At 39.2% G+C, this 23,182-nt stretch overlaps 1 protein-coding gene across 5 annotated transcripts in view; it reads right to left on the bottom strand.

The window, feature by feature from the left end:
- Positions 1 to 23,182, bottom strand: part of CTNND2 (catenin delta 2) — a 640,488-nt gene that overhangs the window by 363,613 nt on the left and 253,693 nt on the right. The window lies entirely within an intron of this gene.

Raw genomic sequence — 23,182 nt, forward strand, 5'->3', positions numbered from 1 at the left:
CAGTAGGAACCACTTTCATCTCTTTGCTGTTTTCTTAGTCATTTGGAATTTTTCTGTATTTAAAAGATAAGTTTTCTACCTTCTTTCCTTTTCTTTTTCCCTCTGCCCTTTCTGCACTTAAGAACCCTTTTCATCTTCTTTGGGGAGCTTATTTTTAGGAGGAAGACTAGGCTTGATTATCTCACTTGAGATCTCGTCACAGATTCCCACATCTTCTAGCAGCAAGATAACTTCAGTAAGGTGCTGGTCTGAGGAAAGGTTTTCAAACCAGCCACCACATAATTTTTGCCTTAGTGCCTTTTCCTCTAAAAAGGTACAAAGATAGAGTGAAGGGTTCTTCTGAAACAGAAGTTGGAGTACTGGAGTGGTTTCATCCCATCATCAGAAAGACTTAAAAGACTATATTCTGTATATGTATTTCAGATCAATTATCCTTGACAATAAACTACTATGGCTATAAATCATTTGGGTGTTCTAACACTTTCAGATTTTGTAGCATTTTTTCCAAAGATAATTGAGGCTGCATATCCCTTTTCACAAATTAAATTCAACACAATGTTCTTTATTAACTGTACTAATCCAGGAATTTGGCAGCATTGCTTGAATGCATTTGCCATTTCAAAATAAAACTTTCCAAGTGTACTTAAGTTGAACAGTTAAAAAAAAACACAGAAAAAAATTTTAATTTCGTGTACAAACCATGTACTATTCAGAACAAGAACCGACACAACAATTTTACAGCCACAAGTAAGTTTTCCTCATGCTTTTCTTTGCCTCTGGGGAAGAAAAGACTTCCAACTTTTATTTCTGACAAGTATGTATTAAATTAAGTACTAAAGTAAATTTTACTTTATAAATACCTTGAAATTATTTTCTTTACTAAAAACCCTCCAGTTTTCCTACTTACCCCTTCTCAGTGCATCATTAATCTTGTCAGAAAAATAAACAAATAAAAATGAGTAAACAAAAATTACTGAGCCACCAAATGTAGTTTTCCCTAAACACACAGACAGTTTTGTCATAAAGGACTTTGTGTTTTTCCTGAATCACTCTGTGCTGTGTCATTGCTCAATGCTGCTTTTGGCCATTTCTCAGTACCTTTCCACATGACAGTAAATGGATCCTGATACCTGTCAGAGTTCCCGTTGATCGCAGAAGTTGAACAATGTCCCAGAACATTACCAGAATAACCAGAAATCTCTCATTAAGTTAATTATTTAATTGCAGAAAAACAAAAGCAGAAGAAGGTAAGAAAAAAAACAACAAGCCTTAATAGCAGTGGGTGCCTTTAGCTGGGGTGAATGCCAAAGAAACTGTGAAGCACAAAAACCCCCCAGCAGCTCCCTGCAGACTCCCTGCAGAATGTTCCCATTATGCACAGAAAGCTTTGCATAGGCTTTACATAAAACACTGCCTTGATTCGAGTAATGAGGTCCACATAAACATGACACTAAATATCTATTCTGGTATATTCTGCAGGCAGGTCACAGTTGTCAGCAAGTGCCAGAAGAGATAGCTTTCCCCTTCCTATAGTCTGCCCACTAAACTGTGCCCAGGACCCCATAAATCTTCAGCCAGGAGAGCCAAGATCATAAGCTCACAGGAACATGTGAACCTGCTCCAACAGGGAAAAAAATACCCCATGCTTCACATTTATGGAAAGAGGAAGCCCTTCCCAATGGTAGTGAGCAGAAGAAATTGCACAGAAGACACAGCTTGCTCACAAAACTGCAAGGCATCACAGCTACCTTCTTGCCTTGGTTAAATAGCCATGAGACACTTGCTGAAAAATACCTCCTGCTGGTTTTGCTGCTTCACAAAATTTGATACTACAAGGTTGGACTTGAGGGGCTAGTCCGAAAAGAAAGAAAACAGAGGGAGACTTCATTTATCCTTTTAGTATTTTGTTTAAGACCACATGAATAAGGCTGTTGCTTATGCTGTCCACAAGGTTAGCATCTGTGCCAGGTAAAGTAAATTCAGTATTTGAGCTCCTGTTAATGATTTACAGAAACTTTTTTGTTGGAAGTATGTGGAATGTAAATAAGTAGAGGAGTCCCTCCCTAAGCTGAGCTTTCCTGGGTTGACATGACCTCCATGAGTCAGAGAAGTGATGAACAGAGGCCCTCACAGAGACCACCTAGCTTGCCTTCTATCATTCCCCACCCACTACCTTCCTCATGGCAGAAGAGGAAGGGATGGTCTATGGATGCGACTTTCTGTAAGAAAATTAGATACACTTTTGCTGATAAAAGCCCATACAGGGGCCTGAAGATCTTGAAATTATTTCCCTTATATTTGCTCTGTGGCAGGGCTAAGCTAGTCTGCCTACAGGTACTTGAAAGAAAATGGCAGTCTCTGAAAGCAGCCCTTCATGTCTGCCTCGTCACTAGTTGAGTGTATGGTCTGCTTCCAACATTGAACAGAGCAGAGGTTAAATGTCATAGATCTGTGGATAAACAGTATGGACAAGCAGTCCTATCCTGTTAGTTTAAATTTTTTGATAGTTCTTGACCATTTCATATGCTACAGAAGATATGCCAGTAGGTTGTCCTTGGAGGTGTATCAGAAACGTTCTTACTTTGTAAAACATTGATCAAAAGAGAGTATTTTCAAATCACTGTTCTATGGGAGACAGAGATGAGACTTCCCAGTGATTGTCTAGACTGCGACACACTCCAGCCCAGCTTTGTGTGGAAAAGTCAGCACTGAGACACCCTGGCAAGCCTCAAAGTGCTTTTCAGGAGGAAGTCGGAAGAAGGTGTGGTGGCTGCCTTACCCTTTGTGCAGGAATGGCTGCAGAGCTGAGGCTGCCACACTTGACCACAGCTCACCTCAGCTATGCTGCCACCACACTGCAGGTGCCTGTGCCTGGCCACGTATCCCACTGATCCAGACCCAGAGTGACTTCCCAGCCTGACAGAGGAACTGCCTCATCCCTGGGATCTCACCAGGTGACCTCTGCACTCTGGCTGACCCAGCTACTGCCTCAGGGCCTGCCTTGAGCAGGAGTCGCTGACTTGTGTTCTGGATTCACCTCAGCCCTGCCTCATCTCCAGGAACTCGTCTGACCTCTTCCCTGAACCTGGGCTGAACTGCATTCTTCTCTGACCCTTGTTCCTGCCTCCAGACCCACCCTGCTTGGATCCTGAGAGACGGGGCCCTGGTTGGTGAGCCCCCCATGCTGCCAGGCTTGTTAGCATGCTCTGCCCTGACTCCCCAGCACTGACAGCCAGCCATCCCGTGCTGGGGCTGATGGTCATGCTGGAACTGAGAGTACAGACCGGATACCCACAAAATAAAGGTCTGGCACAGTGTTACAGCCCTGCTGAGTTGGAAAAAAGAATCCAAGAGCATCCTGTTAAGTGGTAAGAAATACTATTTTGTACTTGAACACTGTAGCCTTTGTGAGGGATGCTGGCACAGCAGCAAAGTAAAACCTCTCGAACAGTCATTTCAAAAGCAGAATTTATACTCCTTCAGCCTGACATTGGGCAAAAGAGAACCTCAGCTCCCCGCAACAGTTTGTGGTGTGCGATGATCCCACACAACAGGAACAGACTGCCAATGTGCTGACTAGCCTGATCACAAAGGAAGTCTTCTGGCCATCAAATTTTAGTGCTGGGCCAGTTAAAGAGCAATTGAACACAACCAGTAAATTACAGTATCACCCTCTAGTTATATTAACAGCAAAGTCACATACAAAAGAAAACTGTACAAGATTTCTGGCACTGTGACTGAAACCTAACATTAATGAGAAAATACACTAATTTTGACAAGGAAACAAGTGGCATGCTGTAATACATACACAGAGATGAAGACAATCTCCAAAATGCTCAAATGTACCATTCAATCAACATATTCAGAGGACTGTAAGTTCTTAACAATTTTTTCAGATATAGTCATCTAGAGGCAGTGTGATCCTGAACATCAACTGAGAACACTCAGTGCTGTGCTGTATCTAACATTTACTGTAGATTATAACCTGTATCTTGACACTGATATTTGACAAGTAGGCAACTTTATAAATTTGCATTGTCTGATCCTGAGCTGCCAGTTTTAAAGTTGTCCCATACAAGATAATATAATATATTCTTTTCTTCCATAAATTCACAACTTAAAATAATACCATCCATCAGATCCTGATACTTGACCCAGCCATCAAAACTTGCATTTCCCACAGAGGTGCACCAAGTTCTTAGAACCATGGCCTGACAAAAGAAGGGTAAAACTGATGAAAATAAAAGCCAACTAATTGTCCTTCATTATTTCTCCAGTGCAACACATTTAAGCTCATTAAATACATCACTTAAACCACTCTAGCTACATGAAACCAGTCAGAGCCAGAGGTGCAGAGCCCTGCAGACAGTAGTTGCTGAACTGATTTTGTAAACTGCTTCTAGCACTTGCCATCCCAGAACAAGTCTGTCTTCTCCTCTAGCCCTGCACACAACTGCAAGTACAGCAAAACACAGCACACAGAAATCCAACCTCCCTGAGGGTCTCTATAGCCAGGAAAGACAGGAGAAAACCTAGCTACCTCACACCAAAGGCACAGTAGTCCCCTGGGTAAGGTGGCCCCTTGGCCACCAAAATGCAAGCAGTTCAAGATCTTGGGCAGAAGGTCAGCAAAAAGGAATGTCTGAAAACACTGCCATAATAGATTCTGAGTTATAATTTAGACTTACTCCTTCCCCCAATCTTGGAATTTCAATTGCAGCTCAAAAGGAACTTTTTTTTCTGCAATTCCAGACCTAAATTAGTCTGTCTGTAATTTCCATGCCCAGAGCAAAAAGACTTAGACAGGGGATGAGCCAGTATGTGCAAGGTACATGCCCTCCTTGGAGAGTTAAGTATTGAGTTTGAGCAGTGATCCCTGAATCACTTATTCTGCCACAATAACAATCCTTGAGATTAATCAAACCATCAAAAGGAAGCTGTGTATGCACCAGGCTTTCTTCCCAAAAGACACAGCACTGACCTCTTCCCAAAAATAAAAATCAAAAATTAACAAAGCCTCCCCATCAGTGACACTTACATTTCTTGGTATGTTCAAGAGAACCTAATTATTTGTGGGCACTGAGTCGTACTTTTTGAGCTCAATTTACTAATAAATTAGACTGATGACTGGGTTGAAAACGGAATATTTTCTGAAACATAATCAAAATTCATCTAAGCTAAGCACTTACTTTACTGTACCAATACCAAACAAAATTGTTATTGCTTTTGCCTGCCATTTAATACAGGGGAACAGAAATCCCTACATTATAGCCTCAACACACAACTTGATTTTCTCATTATAAATACATGTTTTGGCTTCATCCTCATCTATTATTTTTGTTGATAAATTCTTCTCTGTTCCTAGAAAGGAAAAAGCAGGCTATTGTCAAAGACTGAATATCCAATTCATCTGTTCTCTCTTAAGTATATCCAAAATATAATAAAAGCAAAGATTAAACATGTTTTTCCATTAGACTGTAACTGGCACCTTGACATGATACTTGGTTACTGCAAGTGAACAGGAGTAGAGAAGTCTGCATGATTTCAGAGATATGTATTATGGATGTGTAAACTTAAACAAAAATATAAACAGAAATTTCAAGATGATTAGGAACTTATTTTTGAGAATACTGAGCATAATACAACCCATTTAACTATTTTTATCTTTAATTTTTTAATACCTCAAACTGCATAATAATGATGAACCATTCTTTGAGCTGATCCATCCTGTTTGCAGAATGATACAAATGATTGTAGAAAAATACTCCTAATGACCCTCTTAAGTATTGTGACTTAAAAAGTATAAAATACTATTAACCTTGAAAATCTGCAACACAGATACAAACTATTGCAGAGTTTTCTCCATAAATATGGCATCATGCTGAGATCCATGCAGATCAATAGTTTGATGAGACTTTCTGAATTGGTTCTGCAATCTTCTGCATTAATAGAGTAGTTGGCAGATTTGAAGGCTGGTACGCCTTGCCTGTAACAAGACTGGACATACTTCCCAATAGACACTTCCTGACAGCAAAGAATGGGAACATGCAGGATCAATCCTGAACTGAAACCCACTTTCCTGGAGGACATTTGTTCCTACTCCATAATGCTACCTTTTCTCCAAGCCTGACCTCCTCTGCTTTATAATGCCAAGCTGTTTTTCTCAGTCCTATACCCACAAGTACTCATAAACATAACTCTGGCATCCCTTTCTTGGGTTGGAGGGAGTCAGACTCTATCTCCCCATACAGCAACATGTAGGTTCACTTTTTCCAGTTTGATTTCAACTCCGTCATCTTTGTCTTCTCCATCAGCCTTTCTCCCTGAGCTCTGTAAATACACTTTTGGCTATCGTTAGCACAAGGTCAGAGGTATGTTGTTCAGCCAGCAGCACGGGATCTCCAAGTGTGTGTGGCTCTGTCTTGGTGGAAGCTGCTCTGGCAGCTGTGGCAGCAGTTGTCTGATGGCGACATGCCTGTGCTTCCCTACAAAGACTTCATTTTGGGGGCACCCAGAGCAGGGGGCTGGAACTTCTACATAATCACTGTGTAACAAAACAGCCCCTCCAACATAAAGGTACTTGGGGAGGCAGTGTGCAGCTCCCCAACTTGGAAAGCAGGGAGAATACAGGCTGTGGTAAGACATTACATAAAAGTATCCCCAAAAGAGAGCCAAGACTGAGGAGACAGGGACCCCCACCATGAACCTTGCTCAGCAAAGCCTGCACACTGCTAAAAGCTTGTTCTAATTGCCCCCTTTCCTCTTCAGAAAGACTGACACTTTCAGCTCCAGGATCCAGAGGAACACTGAAAGAATACACACAAGCAGCAGAGTGAAGGGGCAGTTACTCGAAAGTGTCTCTTATATTTAAAATTTAAAAGCTATTTCCAGTGAGGTTTTCCTTTTTTTATTATTTTAACTTCTAGACAATGTAAGTATTTATTTGCATTGAAAAGTTCATTTTTACATATATATGGTACATAGTCTTCTGTTGATAATAAAATTTTGAGTCTAACAATCAGCATTTTGTGCTGAAGCAGGTTTTCCTTATCTTGAAACTGTCTACCCACTTCCTTCAGCTCCCATCGACCTAGCCTAGTTCCTTTTTATAATCTCAAGTTACTCTTTTCTCAAGTTAAGGTACACTACTGCCTTCCTGTGTTTGCTCAGCCAGTCCCAGCTTACCACACACCCTGTCTGGCTTCTAACTTACTCTCCTTACCTTGCTACTAAATTCCTGAGCCTCTCACCATTAAACATCCATTTAAATTTCTCTGCCACCTCCCCATTTCTTTTGAGGTCTTGCTCTGTTCTGTTCCTACCTTCCCCTTTTCTCAGAAAATAGTAGCAAAACACGAGGAGAACCTTAAGAAGACAAAAGGGAGTGGTCTGAAGGCTTATGCTCTCTGCACAGAGCAGACCCTTCTGAAGCCAGAAGAGTTAGGGGCTTTGGAGTGGATACTCTCCTCACATTCATCAAGGGCATGCAGAGAGAAGGCACATTTGCCAGCTTCTTTCAAGAAGCCATAGCTATTCGTGTGGAGGTTTAAGAGCTGAGGAAAAAGAGACTGACTTGTTTGCTTAGGTGAGGTGTACAAAGGACTTAGGAACAATTAATTCACCAATTCTGTCTCATAAGTTTTTAAAACATGAAATTTACAGAATCATGGAATATTCTGAGTTGAAAGGGACTCACAAGGATCACTGAGTCCAATTCTTAGCCCTGCCCAATAACTCCCCAGAATCACACTATGTACCTGAAAGCATTATCCAAAATGCCTCTTGAACTCTTGTGGTTTTGGTGCTGTGACCACATCCCTGGGGAGCCTGTGCCAGTGCCCAACCATCCTCTGAGTGAAGAACCTTTGGATAATATCCAGCCTAAACCTCCCCTGACTCAGCATCAGGCCATTCCCTCAGGTTCTGTCACTGGTCACCACAGAGAACAGATCTGTGTTTGTTCCTCCTCTTCACCTCACGAGGCAGTTGTAACTGCAATGAGATCTCCCCTCAGTCTCCTCCAGGCTGAACAGACCAAGTGACCTCACACACTCCTCATGCAGCTTCATTCAAGGTCTTTCACCACCCTCGTGGCTCCCCTTTGGATACTCTCTAAGAGCTCAATGTCTTTTTTTATATTGTGGCACCCAAACCTGCCCCCATCACTCGAGGTGAGGCTGCCCAGTGCAGAGCAGAGCAGGACAAGCCCCTTCCTTGCCCAGCTGTGATGCTGGGCCTGATGCACCCCAGGACAGGCTTGTCCCTCCTGGCTGCCAGGGCAGAGTTGACTGAGATTCAACTTGCCATTGACCAGAAACCCCAGGTCCCCTTCCATAGCACTCCTTTCCAGCTTTTCATTCCCCAGACTGTCTGAACATCCAGGGTTGTCCCATCCCAGCTGCAGAATCCAGCTCTTGCCCTATTAAACTTGATATGGTTGTGCCTTGGATTAATTTTTGTCTGGGAGTATTCTTGATTTCCTTATGTTGTTTTTTCAGTTGGATGAAACTCAGAAGGGCAAGGAGAAGAGACAGAATAATTTCAGCCAACATTATGGGGACAGACAGGTTCCTTGGAGATCCTAGGCAGAATAATGAAGGCACTAGGGGTGAGGAGCAGGGGGTTCTGTGACAAACAGATGTGGGTCCTCCTTGAGGGCAGCAAAATTTGTGATGAAATGCCATGTATGCAAATTTTCTGTAAATGATGACTCTAAAGCTTATTCTAGCACAATCCTTAAGCACTCTCCAGAAGCAATGCCTTGGTAATTTCTGTCTAAAGCTCCAACCACAAACTTCTATACTTCCACATATCCTGTCACAACCTTGCTGCACATACTCACATGGATATTTTTCCCAGCAGAAAAAATCATTTTGGTTTCATGAATGGTAACCATGGAATTGTCAGTTCAGCCAAGGTCTCCAAAGCTGGATTTGTTTATCACACTTTGCTTTCCCAAAGCAGGGAATGCTTAATGTAATGGATATAAATTGTTCAACCAGTTACAGCCATTTGACACACACCTAGTGCTAAACCTGGGCTGCCCTAGCTACAGGCTCACAACAACTGCAGGACATAACTAAGGCCAAAGGATCTTCCTTGGTATCTGCTCTGTCTTTATATTTTAAGAGTCTGTTGGGCACACTGTGCAGTTGAACATGATGCACAAACATTATCTGCCATTGTTGCTAAAAGTGTGTGTGGTCAGCTATCTTTCCCGGCTGCTGCACTCAGAACAATTATCTAGAGGGAAGAGGAAGGGCTTCCAGGATGAGGCTGAAAGGGAAAAATGCCCAGAAGGGAGACGCTCTGCTCAGAGCAGAAAGCAGACCTCAGCCATACTTCAGAGCAACCTCTGGGGAAAAAAATCCAGACCCTTAAGAGCCTAGGAGGAAATGTATAGTACCTGTTCAATCCAGAAAAATCTCTGGAAGCTGCTAGTGTACAAGCAGCAAGAAACAACTTACAGTACAAGAATACAAAAGTCAGATTTGATTTTAGAACTTCCAAATGAATCTGCCTATACACCAGCACTGAGATTTCCCAATTTCCACAACTAACATCCTCTAATTATATAACCTTATTTCTAACAAAATGTATATTTAGGGAATAGAATAGTCTCCCACTGTTCAGTTTAGTTCAAAGTGAGCTGGGAGCAGTTCCAGCAGGAGGCTCAAAATTCAATCCTAGACTGAGTGGTGTTTTAATATGGCATTTAAAAAAGGGTTGTTGGTGGTGTTTTCATGCTTAGAAAAAGATAAATAGATTGGAAAGAAAGCAGATAATATGAGTTTTGTTAATTATAGGTAGAAAATACAACATAAAATTTTTATCTTTATCATCATCAAAGTACAGATACACAAAACCAAATTAAAATTTAGAAAAATAGTGACCTCATACTAAAACTGATTTTGGAAAGATGAATAAAAGAAGCATGATCTTAGTGGTGCATTAGCTACTGTATCTGCCTATGAATATCATACTGATTATAAAAGTTTGCTATTACTTTCTGAAATTTTTGCATTCTTCTGAGGAGGTCAGAATAAATGAAGAAAACCAAACACATATCCATTATTTTTCTGTTTGTGAAGAATGACCTCCACAAGACATCTGACAATGTTTATTATCTGCTGAAAAAAAATTTCAGGGATTTGGGGAATTCCACCACATTTTTTAAACAGCAAATCTTCAGCTGCGTGAATTCTCAACCAGCAGCAACAGTGATAATCTTCTCTAAATAAACTCACATGCTCCTCCTTCAGGGTGTATTTTCATATTAGATTTAATTCAATCTAACAGCAGGCAGAGGCCAGAGGGGGTAGACCCGCTTTCTCCCTGCTTTTCTGACTCTTCCCTTGAGTTAAATTCAGTAATTGTGCAACCCTCTAGTGGCTCTACTCAGCTTGCTGATCTGAGGGAAAACTCAGAGGTTTTCATGAGCAACCTTTCCCTCCAAGCAGGGAACGTTTAGTGTGACAAGAAGAACTCAGAAGAGGACGCAGAAGGAGCACACAAAATGTGATGTGAGCATGAGACAACTACTGCTCCTTTCAGTGGCAGTCAGTCATGAACCCATGTCCTAAGGCTGCATCTATGGTACTCTTCTCAGTCTTAAGCAGTAATATCACTTTGAAGCAAATCCATGAAGTAAAAACCCTTTGGAATGTCAGTTCTGTTTGCAGAATAGGTACAGTGCACTAGATACATTTAGGAGGAAAATTAGCTGAACACATTGTTCCAGAGGTACACCAAATACTCACTAAACATTCACATGCCACCCAAATGGTTCTTGAAAGGCTTAGGGGCTCAAAAGCTACTCTCTAGTGCCTCTTATTCTACACTGCAACATGTGAGCTGACCAGGTGCTATATTGTCTTCATGAACATGAAAACCTTAGTCCTTGAAGACCCTAAACCACCACCAGACTTTTAGGGGTAGCAAAACAGACACATCTCTGTTACAGAGATCCTGAGCTCATTTTCACATGGAAACACAGCACTTGAGCTTTGTACTCATTTGGATACTCCCACCCACGGAACCAGGATCATCACATGAGAGATTCCTCCAGGACAGAAGTCTTCAACCCTAAAGGACAGAAGACCATTGTGCAGAAGCAACCAGGGACACATCTTTGCTCTGCTCAGTGCCCCACCCTGCACTGTGGAGTAGCTCCTCACTCCTGCCAAGGAACTGAGCAGACAGGGTGGTGGTATCAGTCTACCCACAGTTCCCAAAACAGTGAAATAACTGATCAGGTCTAGAATCCATCCAGCAGCTTGAGTCATAAGCATCCTGAGGTAGGGCTGGGGACAGACCTGAATACAAGCTGCAGTGCATATCCAAGAGGTCCACCCAGGAGAGAAGTTACCCATAATATACATTCAAGGTCCACCTGGGTGACACAGCAATGCGCAAGGCTGAAGACACGGCTACCAACGATGGACATTCAGTGCTCATCAAGGAAACAGAACCGGAAAAGGTACACCTACAAACTGGCTCTGTGCCCTTAGGACAGTGACATTTGGTCTCAGTGTCATACATTTTCAGGCTGAAAGCTAGTCCCCAGGACAGACATGGAAAGTTTTCTAGAAATTACTGAGCATTATTAGTGCACCATTCTGCAAACTGATCTTGCAGGGGGGGCAAGGGTATCCACACTCCTCATTTATTTTCCATTGGCCCCTGAGTGCCTTACCAATACTGTGTTGACAGCAGACAAAGAATGCTATCACAGGTAACTTAAATTGCTCTGGGTAGGGTAATGAAATGGAAATGACATTAAAGATACCAGTGTATAGCAAAGTAATGGTGACACATTCATTTCAAGCATGACCTGCCTATACATTTATGGAGTAACATCAGCAAACTGAAAAGCAAGTTCTGTTTCACTGTCACTCTCACAGCCACTCTGCAAGTGCAGTCATCTTGTACATATCTTAGAGAGAACAAATATATTGCCACTTGGCTGCAACACTTGGTAAAACTGACAACACTATCTATCAAAAAAGCAGTACACATTTTCTTCAGGTGAAGCACTGGAATACACTCAGAGAGGATTTTCAGGTATAATTATTTCAGAGGATGCCTAAATAGGCCCCATTAAATAATTCCTGGTCTTTTCATTTGATACAGCTTTTTTGCTTTACAGACACTTTCTAAAAATGTCTGTGAAAGCCTTATGTATATATTTATTTTATAGCTTTCATTGAAATGGGATCATTCCTTAACACCTCTTACATTTTATTACACAATTATCCTGTGTACAAGGGAGCAATAACAGGTGCCTTGCTACAGTACATCAACTGTCCCTGGTAAGTCATTACCATGACACAAGAGCAAGCATAAATTAAAAGTTTCAAGTGCAAAAGAGATTAAAACAATGAAAAATTCTAAAGTGAAGTAAGAACCAAAAGGCACAGTTGGCTTCCACTTGAAAAGAACTTAGCTAAACAGACAGTGAGGGAGCTAGAACCAGACACTCAGAACTCCATGACTGGACAATGGGTGGCCAAGCTCAACGAAATTGCACACGAAAACCCTGAAGTTGCCCCTATTCCCATACCAGCGTAACAATTCATAGCATCCAAAATATCACAATTTTGAATGTAATTGAGCGCTACCTTTAATAGCTATGAACTATTTGGAACACTTAAACTTTTAGAGTTTTTTATTTACAACACGTTAAAAATCTCAGAGAAAATCTGGAAACCAGTAAATGACTCACAATATACTTTTAAAGAATTGCCTGACATTATTTTTATTAACTGAAAACATTTTTTTGATTCTGAGAAAAATAAAAAACTCAGCTATTTATGTAAAATATATTTCCTGTAGTAATTATCTTATAGCTCATGAATTTATATGAAATATGAAAATCATATACTGCAACATTGAAAAAAATTAACCTGAGCAGTAAGGCATTTCTTTTCTTATAGTAATAGTCCAAAATCCAGATGGTTGCCATAACTTCTAATAATGTAGTGAGCTTGTTTAACCTTATTTTAAAAAAAGATATATTGGGTAAATCATCACACTATTTAAAATATCCAGTGCAGTCAAAACTGGCATTTGAAGGCATTTTGAACTGCATTCAGAAAGTAAGCAATGCCATTTTAGATGCTATATTTCCCATAAGAGACTGTGTGTCCTCACATATTTGAATCTTTTTTTCTTAATGTTAATAGCTTTGCCCCTGGATGCTACTAAAAGGCCATCAAGATTACAGTGGAAAAGATAAGAAAAGTCACACTAATTGTGCATAGTGTCCTACCAAATAAGTGAAGTAACTTTATACCACATTCATTGCTTCTCCTCTCTGTTGCCATTTCTTCTGCTGCACGCTTTCTGCTCAAAGAGAGCTGGTCAAGCTTTTCCAGGCAGTAGTTCCTGGTGAATATTTCCCATCAGGCTTTATGCTATCACACTGTAAACCCACAGACCTAAAAGATCCTAGTTTTAGAAAGTCTCCAACTTCAAAATAAAGGAGGTATCACAGTGTGACAATCTTGGCAGAGTACTGATGGCACAGAAGAGAAAGGCTGCCTTGGCAGAACTGAATGCTTCATTCAATCCCTGCCCTTCCTCCATGCAAATAAAGCCCTCTTTTCCTTTTTTTAAAAATTTCTTCTTCTTCTCCTTTTTCCTTTTTTCCCCCATTCCCCTGCACATGGGAACAAAAGAACTGAAAGAAGAAAATCAACTTGTCTCTACAGGGTACACCACCTAGGTCCCTTCCTTTTAAAAAGAAGCATGACAATTCAACAGAGAAATAAAACTTCAATATTTATCTCTGTACAAATTGTGTTATAAAAAGCAATTAGGATTTCACCTTGGACCATAAAAATGGTCCATTAGAAAATGACCTTGAATTTCTGCCCTGACACTCTTTATAATCGTATTCCTAAAGATGTTCAGGGGTCTCAAGTTCCACAAAAGAGAATTTGTAATTTAATACATATATTTTAAATTTAATTGTTACTCTATAGGCCGTTTCAAAATCTCTGCATTCTCTTGCAATTCCATCTTACAAGAAGGACCAATGTAAACCCAATGCTGTAAGGTGGGGGCTTTATTTGGTTTTTTTGTTTTTTTTCTTTTCTTTGAGATTAACCATTAACCATGACATATTAAGTTAAAGTAAATACAGAAGAAAATCTACAGAATGTACTTTCAATTATGCATTTACTACCTTTTGTTCTACTTTCATGGTTCTTTTCCACAAGAATGATGCAACATTTAAACAGGAAGGATCAAAAGTCATTTTCTAACTTCTTTACCCAAGCAATACCATTGAAATTAATGAGCAGTCAATGAATTGAAGACTGGCTGCAAGATTTGTATCTTCCACTAAAAGGCTTGCTGCCTGCTCTTGCAAGTCACATTGCACGGTATTCCTCTTTGAGATTTGTCTGCAGTAAAATTAAACATCAGTCAAAACGGATTTAAGGGATTAATTTTTTAGTAGATTGCTTACAAACTTCAGCAACATTAGTGCAAGACTTTCAAACTGAGCAGTTCAAAGGAACACAAGGCAGGAAGGCAAGCATATTTCATTGAAAGTCATAAAATTTTAGCTGCAATACGTACATGTGTTTTCAAATAATATTCTATTTACAGTGACTATCAAGAAATGTAGCATGTAGTATTTCTGACAGACCTTCATGGAAGTGCTGTATTCAGTCAGACTGCCAGTATCTATGAAAGCATTACTATTTCTTCCAAACTACACTACCTCTTGTCTTGTATCCCCTGATTCTGACCCAGGAACCATTATTGAATGGAACACATTAGCAGAACATAGAGTGGCCTATCATTTTCATGAAGTGATGAAAAAGCTTAAGGACACAGAACAATTGATTGTTCTTGCAGAAGCAGATGAAGAGGTATCTCCAAAGCCAACAGAGGAAGTGGTATGGAGATTCTAAAGAAAGTAGATTGGAAAATCCTCTATCTCCTCTTAGATTAGCTGAGAATTAGAGATGATCAAGAGAGAAAAAAAAAATCTCTGTCCTTCTAGACACACCTTGTTTTCCAGAGTGGGTTAATTGGTAAGGACTTGTAGTCATTAAGACTTCGGGGCCCTTGGGTCTTGAAACTCATGAATATGACATCACTCCAGTAAACTAATTTATTTACCTCATCAGACATTCCAGGGTGGCAAAACCATTAAGTCACACAGAACAGATAACTGCTCATCAAAACTCCTACACCTTTATAATATCAATAAAAGAGAAAAGGAAAGACAGAAGAAACTGCTATAAATATGATAAAAAGCTAAACCAGAACTGAAATGTTAAGAAAAATACAGAAGCGATTGAAAACATGAGATTCCAAAAATTTACAAAAATGACATTGAGAATATTCTTGTAGGTTCTTTCATGAAATCTGCTGTATCTCACAATCTAAATTCAAGCCACTTAAACTCTGAACAGCAATAGTAACATCAAATCAACTTATTCCTGTGTATAATTTGAATAAAAGAGCAAAATAAATCTCTAAAATCCTATCTTAATAATTGGATTAGATTAAAAATATTTAGCATTATTACTGCTTAGCATCACTTAATATAGTTTTAAATCCTAACAGGATAGAGTAAAAAAAAATTAAGATCCAAAAAAATTGTACCCCCAGTTAAGAGGCTGGCTGCAGTCTTAACTAATGACATGCTATTCTCAAAACATTCAGTAAATGTAGTACTGTTTTTCATTAAAGTCAGCATTAATGCACAAAGCTGTATGTTAACCATAATATCTTGCTAAATGACTAGTCAAAACTGTATCTCTTCACTATGTGTATCCTGCATTATTTTGAACAAAATAAAAGTAATTAATAACCTACATTTTCAGTAAATGCTTTAAATAATCAAAAAAGCTTTAAATAATCAAAACCTGACAAGGGTTATATTATGCATGGTAACAGGGCCTTCTTTAACTTTTATTCATGAAGGGATAAAAATCATGCTTATTGAAATGTCGCTGATGTTAGGCAGTTCCTGTCACAGATTATGTTAATAACACGAAAAAGGGCATTTACTGTAATTATATCAATATCCCTTTTTGTTGTTGGGGTCTTTATTCTAAGCTGAATATAAACTGACATCTAAATACACTGCAAAGGAGTAAAGCAACATAGTACCAGTGCCTGGCTGCAGAAACAGATTAATCTTGAAACATTGGTTTATTCCAAAGCCACTAAAATAAATCCATTTTTAGGTTTTATTAGTAGAGTTGGCTATAGCAAGATTTACATGGATTAAAAAACAGTTCAAAATCAGAACAAAAGTGACTTGTAGTACAACCAGTTTCTTATAGTGGTAAGGAGGGTAACACACAATGTCCTCTTCAGATTACTGCCAAAATTAAAGACTCAAGGAAGGTGAAAGTCTTAAAGTCTTTCTCTTCAAATATAAATACAATGCCTTCTTAATTACAGCACTAACTGAGAACACTATGAGGATGTAAGTTGAGAGGAAAGGAATGGAGAAGAGGTGGATGAGAAAATACCTAATAATAAAAGTTCTACTCTTCCTACATCTAAATTGAGGTATTTTTTAGATCGTAAACGAACGCTGGGAAACATAAATGCTGCTAAAGAAGCTGTTCCAGATTGACTTTTGGAATCTACTGCATAAGGTATGCTTCCCTTTTCAGGAGCAGATTTATAAACACCATTACATATGGATAAGCTACATTTCTGGCTCATTTCTTCAACAGGATTTCCATGGACTGGATGGAGGAAATCAGAAAGCTTTATGCAAAAGCTTTTCATAAATATACAGAGTTCCTTATGTCCTTAAGTTTACATATCCCTAGGAAGTAACATGCAATATATTGTGATGCAATATATTTGGCAGACTAAGAAAAAGAGTGGAGGTGATGATTACTTCAAATTATTAATAGGGTCTTCTGTTCTCATCAGGAATTGGCAATGATTATTTCCTCCTAACAGCAACATTAATCAATTTACATACAATACGTTCCATTGAAAAATTATTTGGCCATGAGCTTTCAAAGATCTGCCAGAGCTTTCAGTGAATCAACAAGAAGGAGAAAATTAGATAGCTGAACTACAAAGCACTGATTATAGCTAGATGAGTCCTATGAGTGTAATAAAGAAAATTCTTGTAACATTCTCTATCTACTAGTCTGGTGTTCTGACTAGAAGTGGCTCTATATAGACTAACACTGCCAGATCGATGCTGCTGAAATGCCATTATTGTGTTAGCTTGAAGTGCTTGAAACGGGTTTAGATTTAAATACTACTTACAGCTGGTTTTTAGAATAAACAAATTTCTTCACGAGTGATATAAAAGGGAAAAGGAATGGCATAATAGCACCCCAACTATACATGCCTCAGCTTACAGAAGGGAACTTATCCCAACAGAAGGGATCTTAAGGGCAAGATCCCTTAAGCACTGGGACCTACACACAAAGTGTAACATGAACCTACTGTAAAGATAACTGTGTACATATTATTCAGTAAACCCATAAACCAAGCCAAAAATTAAAACACTAATGATGTCTCTCACACTGAGAATGGGGGGAAAAGGCAGTGAAAGAAGGGGGAGAAGAAGAAAACTACAACTTTGATGTGACTGCTGCTGTTGCATTCCCTACACAGTGTGCTCAATACTGTGAAAGGAGTGCAGCCCTCAGATGGTTTAGGTGAGGGGGAAACTCCCATCTGCCCATCTACAGCTCCCTTGCTTATCTTGCCAACACTTGGACTCCCTTCTTGTGGGGCCTGACCTAAAGTAGGACTGCTTCTACAAGGTTTCAATCAGACTCCTCAGCAGAAAAGTTATTACCACTGTGAGATGATTAGGCCTCCATTGCACCACTCTCCTAAGTGGGGTGCAGATACACCAGGCATTGCACAAGACAAGTCACTGGAGTGGAGGAAAAAAAATTTTTTGCACCACTAATACATAAAGGAAATAATTTTTTTTAATGGTGTTTACTTCATTTTTATCTCATACTTTTTTAATTTCTTGGGTTTTTATGTTTTATAAAGTTCATCATATATTAATACAGTAGTACACTAATGTAATCAATAAATAAACAACCATATATTGTGGGTGCATGCTCAAAAATGTTTTACTGATAGGGGTTCAACGAAAAGGTTGGGAGAGTACTGCTCAAACCCAGAAGGGAGGCTGGAAATACTGGCCAGAATCCATAGAACCAACTACCAAGTTAATCCTCTCAAAACTGTGGATTCACTTGTGGGGGGAGGAATGCCATTGCTGTGAAGCTCCTTGAAGTCTCCACGAAACTAAAACTTTTCTACCAACTGTTGGTGCCCTATACTTTTTTTAATACTTTCTCTGATAAGTTTTGAAGAAAGCATTCCTATCTAAGCTAAAGACATTCCTTTCAGGTTAGCCACTGGCTCCTTCTAGCCATTCATGAGTACAGTCAAAAAAGTCAATAGCTATACTTGGAACATTTAAGGTAACTTTCATAGGATGTTTTAAATTAGGCAAACTTCACACTGTACTCAGTTCGGTGTAAATTCTATTGCCGCTGCACTCACAGCCATCTTTATGATAACATTCATTTGAAGACCTTCAAGAAAAAATGCAGAAAGTAGATTTACATGAAAAGAAAATACAACTATTTAATCTTAATCTAGTTAAGATAACAGAACAGATATAAATGCAACATTTGTACTAAATTTTCTTCTCTATACCTGGGAAGTTGGGGTATATTGGGTATATTAATCCATAGAGAGTGAAGAAACTCCAAACTGCTGAATGCAAAAGTTTTGGGGTTATTTTGTTGGGGGGGGGGGGGGGTTGGGTTGGGTTGGGTTGGGTTGGTTTGGGGGGGGGGGTGGGTTATTTTTTTTTTGTCTTTTTTTTGGGGGGGGTGGTTTGTGTGTTTGTGTGTTTTGTTTTGGGGCTTTTTTTGGTTTATTTTTGTTTCTTGGGTCTTTTTCATTGTTCGCTTATACAAAGAAGTAGTGTAGAGAACATGGTAAAAATAGAAGGGGTAAAGGAAAGCCAGCAGGAGGCACAGTATTTATTCACAACTAGCAATAGCTAAGAGTACATCTACGAGCTGAAAGCTTGAGGGATTTAAAAGCCCCTTTAAGTTTAACATATTAAAGTCTATAAAATATTCCTTAACTGCTGAAGTGGCAACATGCCTAGAAAGCATCTAAAATTAGCCATTCAAAGTATGCTGCTATCCAGTTCTGAGATGCCAGTAGAATAGAACTGTGTCCATTCATGCCATTGATGGAATTCAAATATATATACTATATATATAATATTTCCTGAGCACTTCTGGGAGTCAAAATACTTGAGTATCAAAGAATGCATAGCTCAGTTTCCACTACAGAACAGTCACAGTTGTAGCAGCATCATAAAGAAGTTTGTGTCAGCCCAACAGAAAAGTATACGGACAACACAAAGGATAATCAGGATCAATCATCATGTATGAGGAAGGGGAGAAAAACTAATAACTAAGAGCAATAAAACAGTCAATTCCTAGAGTTAGGAAAAAAGAACAGAAAAACCCCCACCCCCAAATTGTTTTCTAAGTGAATTGATAAGTTTGAAATTTGCTGTATCAAACACTACAGCTAAACACAACAAAATTCATCTTTTCTTATCAAGACAAATCATGGCAAGATACAGAATCCACTTTTGCTCTGGTGGCAGAAATTACTACCATCAAGAGGAGTGTATCTCTGAAAGCTGTTGACTACAGGGAAATCTGTAAGTTCCACCAATACATTCCAATTGAAAATCAGTTTTTTAAGATTGGATTGGAAGACAACTACACTTTTATTAAAACCAAGAACCCAAAAAAAGCCCTCTTAATAGAAAAATAACTTCATCATTTGCTAGGGACAGATAAAGTAGCTGGGATGAGGGTTTGGCTGGGAGCTTTAGAAACTGTTCCCATATCTGCACTGAATGGTGATCAGGACTTGCCAAAGCAAGGAAGTGCTGAGAGCATGAAGTAAGAACTTTATGTTGTCAACTTACGGTGTCTAGTGATTTAGGTGGAATTTAAATTTATGCAGTGGCGAAGAAGGAAGGTATCAGAAGAGTGGATACTCAAGACATAATTCAAGGTTGCCTACACAAGGTCAGATGGTGAGAAGCAGAAGGTAGGGGTGGTGAAGGAAAAGAAATTACCATCCCTGACTGCAACAGTTCTTTGAAATATTTCTTTGAAACTAAACATCAGATTTTCTTTTTTTTCTCCCTCAAGAAAGCAATAAGATAGGCTTTGTTTTCACTGTTGAAACACACATGAAAAAAGGTGTATCTGGAGTTCTGGGACACCTTCAACTGGCTGCATTTTGACTTAGTCTCTTTGTACACAACTTCTTTTTCATGACCATTTCTAAACTGCTTGAGGGATAAGTCATGCTTGTGTGGAGGGACACTGCTGTTTACAGGACCAATAGATTTCATAACTTGCAAAATGTGCATTAGGAACAGAACTATCTCTTGTAATAGCTGAAGGCAATCCAGTGGAATTGTACCTGTGGAATTGTTCTGGTGCCTAATGCTGCTACTGTAAAGACTCATTTGAATCCCTGTCAGGTATTCTTTGCTTCTTATTCCTCTGTACAGCCTTCCAGATATGCAGGGGTCCTAATACCCAGATCAGGGACTGACACGCAGATGTGATGACTGCTTTCAGCAGCAAAGGAAGCCAGTAAGATCTCTTCAGTAATTACTCTGAGATTTCTCAGACTGAGTAGCCAGGAAAAATGGGTATTTTCAACTTTAGTCTTTGATCCTCCAGCTGTAAGGAAAGAACACAGCTTCCTGACTCCTCTGCCTTATCCACCTCTTCTGCTCTTCTCTAGACTCTGACAGTTTTTTTCTCATCCTTCTTCAACCCACTCTTCACTTTACAAGTCCCCAGTTTTGACCAATCTACACTTTATAGACTGAATCTGCATTCTACCAGATGCCACATCCACATTTTGAACAAAGGTTCCTCCCGTCTAACATCCCCCACACATGCATTAACTGGGATGTTAAATGTAGCCGGAAATCTGCTTCTTGGCCTCTTGCCACTGCACTCAAAGGATGCCTCCTTACCCTGACAACATGGAAGGAAGGATGAAATAACACTGAAGAGACTTCCCTCCAAGCTGCAGTATTCTTGCCCCATCATACACCACATTAGGTAGAAGGCAAAAAACACTGTAGGAAAATAGGGAATTATCTCCATAACTCTGTGCAAAGGTATGTTTAATTCCTCTGGTAACAGCAATATCTTTTGGTGCAAATTTATAAAAACGGCAAGAAAGTTGCTTAGCTGAAATTCCCTTCAAAACCTCAGTACGAGCATTTTGAGAAGGAAATACTCAACCTGGGAGGTACTGCTTATAAAACTAGGGAACAACTGAAATCCTGTTTTTTATACAAAGCAGCAGGCAACTTTAATGACAGAGAGCACTTTGGTCTCTGTCCACAGTTTCTCAGAACTGACTCCTTGAAGCACCTTGGATACCTTACTTCTGTTTCAATGTTTGATGTCAATTGCCCATGGCCATTTTTTGCTGGCACTGTGTTACAGGATTTGTTCTCAGCTGTAATCTACATCTAAGATATCACAAAACCACTATCTAATACCTTTGACTCTCAAGCAGTAAGCACTAAAAATGAACGTTCCTGAAGAAGTTTTATTAAACTTGCCTGCAAACAGCCTAAATTCAACAACTTTTTGATAATAAGGCACTTTCCCGCAGTATATCCTCAGTATGTATTTTGTCTTCCTCCTAACCTATCCAAAAACATTTCAACATACAATAAGAAAGGATGGGGACAAATACAATGTTGTCAAATTATTAAAGCAGTGCCCAGCAAGGAGAGCTAGAAGGGTTGTAGAGAAATATACTTGTCATTCGTGCCCCATTCTTGATAGATATTCTACATATCCTTAAGTTTCAAATAGTTTTTATTATTGTGTCCGTGGGCAAACTACTCCAGTGCTTATCCACCCTTTATGATAAACTGAATTGTCCCAATTTTTAAACAAACAGCTTGTGAACAGTGGGCTGAACACAGAACGTCACTTTGTAAGACATAACCAAGTTTTACAATAACACCATTTTTCCTAAGATCAGCATTTCCATGCATATTTCAAATTAGCCATACTCAAGAGTCAGGCCTTCAAAAACACATTAAACTGTGAATGCAAAATTTGGAAACAGTTTTCAAATAACTTAGTAGTACGCCAAAAGTGCACTAAGGTAGAGAATTTACTATTAAGTACAGTCTTCATTGGCTCACATATCAGTAAAAGTTGGTATGCAAAGTATCAGCTTTTTCTGTTGTCATTCTGCTTTTTGTGGTTTTGCTTATGTTCTTTTTTCCTGTACTATTTCTATATGTTCTGTATTAATAAAATAGAAGACATAATGAATAATTTGAGAAAGAATATAAGTGACAACTGGCAGCCCCATATAAGATCCATTCTTAGGGCAGAAAAAATGTCCATATCCTTACTGACACAGCTTCTCTTTATTGAGATTAAACAAAAATCTGATGCTTGACTTCATTACATGCCAGTGTAATGATTTTGGCAATGCTGAATATTATTGTCTTACTCCTCTCATGGAGATGGTATCTCTGAAGGGTATTCAGCAAGTATCTGTATCTATGTATCTGTGGAAGGAGTGTTTTAAAAGTCCTGTTGAAGTTTGTGCCTTCAGAGACCTATCTATCTGGGAATGATATGATCCATACTACTGCTGTAAAAGATATGGATGTACTGTAAAAAACATAATTACACCAAACCTGATGTGTTTGGACATATGCTGGAAACTTGCCTTTCAGCAACAGAAGCTTATCTGCTCCAAAACTATGAAACCAGTTAGTTTCAGTGGAGGATGCCAAGATTAATCTGTTTTCTTGATATGTCTCATTGTGGAGAACCAGCACAAAGAAGCTACGAATATTCCAGAAATGGAAATTAAAAAAAAAAAAAAATTGTACAACCTTTGACTTTATCTCATTTTCTTGCTTTTGTATCAATTTCTCATCTCAGTATTTTTTAAACCATTTCCTTCGATACTGGACATACAATAAACTGAGGACAGACAAGCTCAAACTTAATCTGAGATCAGATTGTTTGGAATGACTAGATCACAAGTCTGATATTTTAATCTAGTAAAATGTCACTCTTCAGAATATAATTAAGTAGGT

This window comes from Chamaea fasciata, unplaced genomic scaffold (assembly GCF_029207755.1).
Source record: "Chamaea fasciata isolate MVZ Bird 193981 ecotype frontalis unplaced genomic scaffold, bChaFas1.0.hap1 SCAF_1, whole genome shotgun sequence".
NCBI lineage: Eukaryota > Metazoa > Chordata > Aves > Passeriformes > Sylviidae > Chamaea > Chamaea fasciata.